Source organism: Pelobates fuscus, chromosome 6, assembly GCF_036172605.1.
Source record: "Pelobates fuscus isolate aPelFus1 chromosome 6, aPelFus1.pri, whole genome shotgun sequence".
NCBI lineage: Eukaryota > Metazoa > Chordata > Amphibia > Anura > Pelobatidae > Pelobates > Pelobates fuscus.
Window position 1 is genome coordinate 88,473,654 of NC_086322.1, and position 9,482 is coordinate 88,483,135.

Genomic DNA, 9,482 nt, shown 5'->3' on the forward strand with positions numbered 1-9,482 from the left:
GACAGGTTAATTATTAAACGTTAGGTTACATGCTAGACAGACATATTATATAATAAAGACCACTGACTACCAATTGTATTGTAGTCAAGGATAGCTATAACAAAATGAGGGTATGTTAGGCTAGGTGATATACAGTGCTCCGCATTAATGTTAGGTACACACAAATATATGTATATTAACAGCCGCATAGTTACTCTTTCAGGAGATGGAATTACCCTTGTGAGTACACTTTTGATGGGCAGTCAGTGGTCGCCTGCCAAGGGACCCCCCTAAATATATCTCGAAGCATTTAAATAAAAGGGGATATAAGGACTGCTATGGTAGTTATAGTCCCGATGTGTGTCATGTTCGTATGGTGGCAGTCCCTGTATGGACGATCCAGACGAGTGTCTGTCTTAGGCGGGAAAAGAGTCCCTGTTGCCGTGCCGATCATCGTGTACAGTATGGTGGCTGTAGGTGGTTAATCCGCGTTCGTTGGCCCGCATGCAGTGTGGAAGGTAAGGTTAAGTTGTTGTCCCTCTGTAGTGAGGCTAGTGGGGTATGAGGATGTGCTCGCCTGTTCCTGCTTGGCGTCCTTCGGCAGTCCGTCCTTGAGAAGTCAGAAGGGAGGGTGCCTCAGTCAGCCCTCGGGCATGGATAGCTGGGCATGCAGTCTCCGCCATTTTAAAGGTGGACTCTGTGCTCTGTGGTCTCTTGTGAAGGTGCCGCTTCTAGCCGGTGCTGCCCGCAAGTTTATTCTGTGCAGGGGGAGCGGTGTGGGTCGCTTCTGAGCCTCACTGCCGGTTTTGGTGCCAGCATCCTTGGTCTCCGCCATCTTGCACGCTGCGCTTTGGTGCTGGATCCAGGCGGCCCTGCTGCTGCTCCCGGGATGGTCGGGGCATGCGGGGGTGGGGACCGGGATCACCCCCCCAGTCCATGGGGGGGGGGGGAACGGGGCCACAGCTCCACGGGTCTGGCTCCTGTCTGAGCACCGATGAGCAGGATAGCGGGGCAGCGACCGTCTGCCCCACTCACCGCCGGAGTAGGCCTCGTTGATGCCAGTGAGGATTCATCCCCCAGGGGACTGAAACCGGTCGGGCCAGCCTCACCCTGGGTCCGGTACTCTCCACCCGATGTGTTTCACTGATTTTTGTCAACTTTTTATGCCAAAATAAACTGATTGCTTGTTCTTCCGTTGTAAATTTCGGGAGCTGGTCTGACATGCGACCATCTCGCTCGGCGGCCTGGCCCTGCCCCCATCATCAAATATTTTAATATGAAAGTCCTCCATATCAACAGTGGAGTGGGCATCTGGGCCCACTGTTTCTTGTGCCCCTCAGGACCAGATATTTTTATGTCGATGTTGTGCTTCCAGTGATGGTACTGTGCGGTTAAGCCTCTGGACCTGTTGGGAGATCTTATCGTTTGTGTATGGGTCACAGTCAGTAGTCCCTCTCGTTCCTCCTCTCGGTATTTAACGTCGCTAATGAGTCGATTCAGGCTGCCTATTTCAGTTTGCTTTCTGCTAGGTCTGCTTTCCTAACCGCTTGTAGATCCTACAGGAGCTTTTCAATGTTCCCTTTAGCGGAGGGTGATGTGGCGGTATACCCTCTCGAGAATGGGTTACTACCGCCTGTGGTCGCCCCTTCCTAGTTGTGCCCAGTCCTAGAGTGATTATAGCTGCAAACCAGTGATTATAGTATTTTGCAGGAAGGCAAGCGTGGTATCACCCAAACACTAGTCGAGACTTAGGGAAGGGTAAACAAGAACTGTTTATTGTAGGAAAGATACAAAGTATTTATGCACAGGCATCGCTGTGTCTGGGAGATAATGGTATCTCCCGGACACAGGAAGCCGAACACACAAAAAACCCAAAACTCACCCAATACAGTAACACAACCCCATGCCATACATCACCAAATAGCTCCTGGTCCCAGCTATAATCCCTGCAAATAGCGGGGCGATCGGATGTACAGAGCCAGAGAAATCATCATATAAAGTCTGGGCTTAACACTCTGTACATTCTCACAAATAGTTCCACTTGGTTTAGGCCTGTAGAGTCAAACTACACGCCTAAACCATGCAGCAACCAATCAGCACTCACAGAGGGGAGGAGTTACAAGCTAAGCCCTTGAGGGCTCGCCGACCAATCGTGATAAATGGCGCAAACAAGTTTGAATGGCAGCTCCTTCTCCTATTGGTTGGCATGGATTTCCCAACCCAAGGTAAGCTTACCCCCAAGGGTACAATTCAGCTCCCATGGAGTTATGAAAAAAATATTGTGCAATAGCGGAATTGACTTCCGCATGGCTGATTCAGGGCAGTTGCCCGATGTGCATGACATAATGGAAGTCAAATTGAGACAGAAATGTTCCATCTAGTGATTTGCTGCCGCATTCACGGCTTGCCAACTACTCGCGATGTAGCCCCGCTTTCTAGTCGCATGTCTCTGCACCCTCATCAAGTGGCTCTGCTGCTCCTTCACAATGTCACTGTCCCATTGTCCACACTGTCACTGTCCCACACTGTCAGACTACTCCCTCTCCCACAATATAACTGCCCCAAGTTGTCACACTGCCCCCTCCATCACATTGTCACTGTCCCATTGCCCACAGTGTCACTGTCCCACTGCCCCACACTGTTAGACTACTCCCTCCCCCACAATGTCACTTACCCAAGCTGTCACACTGCCGCCTCCAAACACACACTGTCCCCTCCACCACAATGTCACAGGCCCCAAGCTGTCGCACTGCCAACTCCCAACATACACTGTCACGCTGCCCCCTCCACCACAATGTCACTGCCGCAAGCTGTCACACTGCCACTCCCAACACACACTGTCCCCTACACCACAATGTCACTGCCCCACTCCTACAATGTCATTGTCCCACACTGTCACACTGCCTCACACTGTCATTGCCCCACACTATCAGACTACTCCCTCCCCCACAATGGCACTGCCCCAAGTTTTCACACTACCCCCTCACACACACTGTCACACTACACCCTCCACATACTGTCACTGCCTCCCTCGGCCCCACACCCCACTACCTCAACCCTATAACCCCCAGCCCTCCACACAGCACCCCATGGCTACCACAGTAGAGCCACATCGCACCAACCCTCGCTGTTTACCCTTGTAAACAGCCCAGGCATTACAGGAACAACTGCCCCCAGCAAATCCGGATGGAGTGGAACTGACCCCCATCTAACCAGCCCTGAGCCGGAGCCCACTGTGAAGAGGGAAACCGTTACGGGGGTGGTCCAGGCGCAACCCAGGAAATTTGGCCAGTGCTTCATGAGATGGCCCCGGTACAAGCTGTGGAGGACAGCCATGCCGAGCATAGGCAAGTTGTCAAAATAAATGGCAAGGAGGCTCAGGGGCTAAGAGACACGAGGGGCACTCTGACCCTAGTACAGCCGCACCAGGTTAGCACCACGGCAAATACCGGCCGGACTGTGGCTGGTAGAGTCGCCGGCGGAGCCATCAATACACAGAGGTCGGCATCATGCAAGACTTACCGGCAGAGGTGTGAATACATACACACACACACACACAGATTTCTGAATGCACACAGGCGTTGCTGAATGCACACAGGCTGATTTATACACGTACACACAGACTGCTGAGTCCATACACACAGACATACAGACATACAGACTGCTGAGTCCATACACACACACACAGACATACAGACTGCTGAGTACAGACACAGACTGCTGAGTCCATATACACACACAGACTGCTGAGTCCATACACAGACACACACACACACACACAGACTGCTGAGTCCATACACAGACACACACACACACACACATACTGCTGATTCCATACACACACACAGACTGCTGAGTCCATACACACACACACAGACATACAGACTGCTGAGTCCATACACACACACACAGACATACAGACTGCTGAGTACAGACACAGACTGCTGAGTCCATATACACACACAGACTGCTGAGTCCATACACAGACACACACACACAGACTGCTGAGTCCATACACAGACACACACACACACACACACATACTGCTGATTCCATACACACACACAGACTGCTGAGTCCACACACACACACACACATACACAGACTGCTGAGTCCATACACCCACAGACTGCTGAGTCCATACACCCACAGACTGCTGAATCCATACACACGCACAGACTGCTGAGTCCATACACCCACAGACACACAGGCTGCTGAGTCCATACACAGGCAGAGACTGCTGAGTCCATAAACACACACACACACACACACAGATTGTTGAGTCTTTACACACATACAGACTGCTGAGTTCATACACACACACAGACTGCTGAGTCCATACACACACACACAAACACACACACACAGACTGCTGAGTCCTTACACACACACAGACTGCTGAGTAGGACTGCCATCAGAAATTTTAGGGCCCCTGACACAGATCAAGATCTGGGCCCCCGGGGCCAGCACCAAGTCCGCCCACAAGGATGAAGTGTGTGTGTATAGTGGATGTAGAATGTGTGTCATGGATGCAGTGTGTATAGTGGATGTAGAATGTGTGTAGTGGATGCGGTATTTGTGTCATGGATGCAGTGTGTATAGTGGATGCAGTATGTGTGTCATGGATGCAGTGTGTATAGTGGATGCAGATTGTACATTTAGTGTAATGTATGTAATGTTTGTATGCATGCATTAGATGCAGAGTGTGTGTGTAGTGAATGTAGGTGTGTATAGTGAATGCAGAGTGTGTGTTTTTGTAGTGGATGTAGTGTGTATAGTGAATGTAGTGTGTATAGTGAATGTAGTGTGTTTGTAGTGAGTGCAAAGTGTGTTTAGTAAATGTAAAATGCAACTAGTGAGTGCAACGTGTGTATAGTGAATGCAGTGTGTGTGTGTTTGTGTGTAGTGCAAAGTGTGTTTAATGAATGTAGTGTGTGTGTGTGTGTAGTACCGAGCGTGTTTAGTAAATGTAGTGTGTAGTGAGTGAAATGTGTGTGTATAGTGAATGTAGTGTGTGTGTGTGTAGTGCAAAGTGTGCTTAGTGAATGTAGTGCAAAGTGTGTTTAGTGAATGTAGTGTGTGTGTAGGGCAGAGTGTGTTTAGTGAATGTAGTGTGAGTATGTGTAGTGCAGAATGTGTTTAGTGAATGTAGTGTGTGTAGTGCAAAATGTGTATAGTGAATGTAGTGTGTGTGTGTAGAGCAAAATGTGTATAGTGAATGTAGTGTGTAGCGCAAAGTGTGTTTAGTGAATGTAGTGTGTGTGTAGTGCACAGTGTGTTTAGTAAATGTAGTGTTTGTAGTGAGTGCAGAGTGTGTTTAGTGAATGTAGTGTATGTGTAGTGCAGAGTATGTTTAGTGAATGTAGTGTGTGTGTGTGTGTGTAGTGCAGAGTGTGTTTAGTGAATGTAGTGTGTGTGTAGTGCAGAGTGTGTTTAGTGAACCTAGTATGTGTGTGTGTGTAGTATTTTTTTTATTTGTGTGTGTATATTTCAATTTTATTCCCCCCTCCCTGGTTCTTACCATGCCAGGGAGGGGGGAGATCGCATTCCCTGTTGGTCCAGTGGCATGGTGGAGGGTGCCAGCCGCGGTACATTGAAGAGGGGGCCCAGCAACACACACTGTCTTCCTTTCCAGCTCCCCTCTGACTAACTCTCGCGAGACAGGCCTGCGTGCTGTGCGCTCTGGCGGCCGCAGGAAAGTTAGACAGAGAGCAGCTGGAAAGGAGGACAGAGTGTGCTGCTTTGCCCCCCTCTGCAATGTACAGGTAGCAGGGCGCCCTCTGTGCACGTATATATAGCGAAAATCGCTAGATATATATATGTGCACATAATGAATGTGGGGCTCGGGCCCCCCAGGACCGCCGGGCCCATGACAACCGTTATGGTTGTCATGCCCTGATGGCGGCCCTGCTGCTGAGTCCAAACACACACACACACACACACACACAGACTGCTGAGTCCAAACACACACACAGACTGCTGAGTCCATACACACATACACACACACACAGACTGATGAGTCCATACACATTCTGCTGAGTCCATACACACACACACACACACACAGACGGCTGAGTCCATACACACACACACACACACAGACTGCTGAGTCCATACACACACACACACACACAGACTGCTGAGTCTATACACACACACACACACGCACACACACAGACTGCTGAGTCCATATACACATACACACACACACAGACTGATGAGTCCATACACAGACTGCTGAGTCCATACACACATACACACACACACACAGACTGATGAGTCCATACACAGACTGCTGAGTCCATACACACACACACACACACACAGACTGCTGAGTCCATACACACACACACACAGACTGCTGAGTCCATACACACACACACAGACTGCTGAGTCTATACACACACACACAGACTGCTGAGTCCATACACACACACACAGACTGCTGAGTCCATACACACACACACACGCACACACACAGACTGCTGAGTCCATATACACACGCACACACACAGACTGCTGAGTCCATACACACACACACTCAGACTGCTGAGCCCACACACACACACACACACACACACACAGACTGCTGAGTCCATACACACACACACAAGCTTCCTCACTAGCAGAGACACACACACACCTGAGCACATCAAGCCTACCTGTTGCTGGGGGTCAGACACTCAGACATCTTCTGGCCTTTGCAGAGCAGCAGCATGGGCTGCTGCTTAACGGCAGGGGCGGGGCTTATTTTCGGGAGGTGGGGCTTCATTTGGGGCGCGGCCTGTGCCGGGGAGCCTGTCAGTGCTCCCTCCGGCCACAGACAGCCCCCAGCACCGCTCCAGCTCCTCTCTCCTGCATACCCTCGGGCTGTCACACACTGTTACAGCCCGAGGGAATCGAATTTAAACACATGGACAGCAGGTTGCTGGCATTTGAGGGGGCCCAAGGGGGGGCACAGCATGATGTAGGGGGGGGGCATGCCCACCCCCAGCGACACCACTGTAGCCTGTTGCGGCTAAGGCTTTCTTCAGCGCGGCCAGTGACACACCTCCGAAACTCAAGAAGTATGAACGCAGTCACTGAGTGCTATATCCACATGATCCCACTTGCTTGCCCGCATGGCTTTCACGTTCCCCTGTGGGGGATCGCCCTACCTGCTCCTAAAGGAGCCATAATCACTAGCCAGGGAAGCTGGCCAGGCATGAGGCTCCTGGATCCTCCCTGGACAGTGATTATGGCTCCTTCAGGAGCAGGTAGGGCGTTCCCCTGCAGGGGAACCTGAAAACTATGCAGGCATTCAAGTGGTCACATGTGGGTATGGCGCCCTTTCTACCCATTTGCCGGCGAAACACCTCCACTCCCTGAGTGCCAATTGGTGCAAATTGGTTCATGGCCTTTCTCCTGATTGGCCATCACGTGGTTGAGATGCAAAGTTTGAATCCACCGGACAAAATCAAGTGATTCTGTGGAGCTATTTTCGGGTATGTACAGAGTCTCAAGCCCAGACTTTGTACGATGATTTCTCGGGCTCTGCACATCCGATAGCTCCGCTATTTGCAGGGATCATAGCTGAGACCAGGCGCTATTGTATGGCATGTAGGGTTGTGTTACTGTACAGTGTGTATTTTTGTGGTTTTGGTGTGGTAGGCTTCCTGTGTCTTGAGATACCATTATCTCCGAGAGACAGCGACGCTTGGGCGGGCTTATGTTTTCATGTTGCTAGGGGTCTGTGCATAAAGACTGTGTATCTTGCCTGAAATAAACAGGGTTTTTTTCGCCCTTCACTAGGTCTCGAATAGTGTTTGGGTGATACCACGATTGCCCTTCTGCAAGCGGCTATAATCACTGGCTAGCAGCTCTAATCCCTCTAGGGCTGGGCACAACATGGAAGGAGCGACCACAGGCAGTAGTAACCCATCCTCGAGAGTATACCGCTACACCACTCTCAACAACATTCAGACGTCTATGAGGCAGGTGTTTGTTAATACCCCAAAAGAGGCGTTTTTTGACGGGGTTTGTCAGCAACGGGGCCGTGCCACCGGCTGCTTTTGGTCTTCAAGCTCCTGAAATATTGTGCAATCACCTTCGTTATTATTATTGTTAAGGGTTCCTAGGCTATTGTCGCCGTTCTGTACAATGGCATGGGCAGTTCCCTCTTTCTACTGCCAATACCTCTCCCTATACAACCAAACATTCTGCAAGCACTCCCTGCTGCTCTATAGCATTGTCTTCCTACCTTTGAGTCATCAGAAATAATCTTATGTCCAAGATGCATTATCTTGCCCTTATCCACATTCAATGTCAGTTGCCACAACTTTGACCATTTTTCTAGTTTACCTATACCATTTGCCATTTTGCTTATCCCTCCTGGAACATTAACCCTGTTACATATCTTAGTAGTGTCAGCAAAAAGATATATCTTCTGCAATATCACTAATAAAAATATTAAAGAGAATGGGTCCAGGTACAGATCCCTGAGGTACCCAACTGGTGACAAGCCCATGCTCGAATATACTCCATTAACTACAACCCTCTGTTGCCTGTCACTCAGCCACTGCCTTGCCCATTCAACAATATTGGAATCCAAACTTCAAGATTTCAGTTTATGGACAAGCCTTCTATGTGCAACAGTGTCAAAATCCTTACTGAAATCTAGGTAAGCAATGTCTACTGCACCACCCTGATCTATTAATTTAGTAACCCAATACACGTTCTATTTCCTAGTTCCCTCTGTACGGCCTGACCACCTGGTTTCTGACGTGCTTACTCCACACTCCAGGTACGGTCTGCCTTACGTTGCTGCCTCATACCTCCCCTACGTTTTTGTTACATGTTTTCCCCAGGTACGTCCTGTCTCGCACTTCGCCCCCCACCTAGTCTAGATGTGGCTGGCTGTCAGAGTCTTAGGTGTCCAATAGAGGTTATCTCCCCCTGGCTTTCTTAGCCTTAGGTTAGTGGTCCCGCGACGCCAACACCCATCCTCATACTCGGAGGTACTACGCCCCTCGGGCCAAATCATAGTTAGTTGCCTCGCATGTGGCATAGAGAGGGCCTACCCTGTCACTCCCATTCTGTCTTATGCTTTACTGGTCACCGAGAGGCTGACACCCCGCCACAACGTTCAGTGGCCACGAAATCCCCTCGCGTCAACGCATAGATAGAGTCTCTCAAGCCGCTTGGCATCTAGCAGGGCCTCACCTGTCACCAACTTAGTTTTAATTGTTTCGCCGCCTTGCGGCACTAGCAAGCTGGCCAGCTCACACTGGTCCTACACTTACTCTGGTCCTTTTTCTTGCTCTGATTTCTCGCTTCTTTCTTTTAGCATGGATCAAGTACCGGAAGGTGGCGAACACTTGTTACTGCCCGACACTCCGGCCAGGTCTGGTACTCCATCTCGCAGGGGAGATTCTGCCACGCCTGCCTCCTTCGGTTCCTGGTTGATTCTTCACCTCATGACAGATTTTCGGAAATGTCAGCTCCCGTTCCCTGCATACACTAGG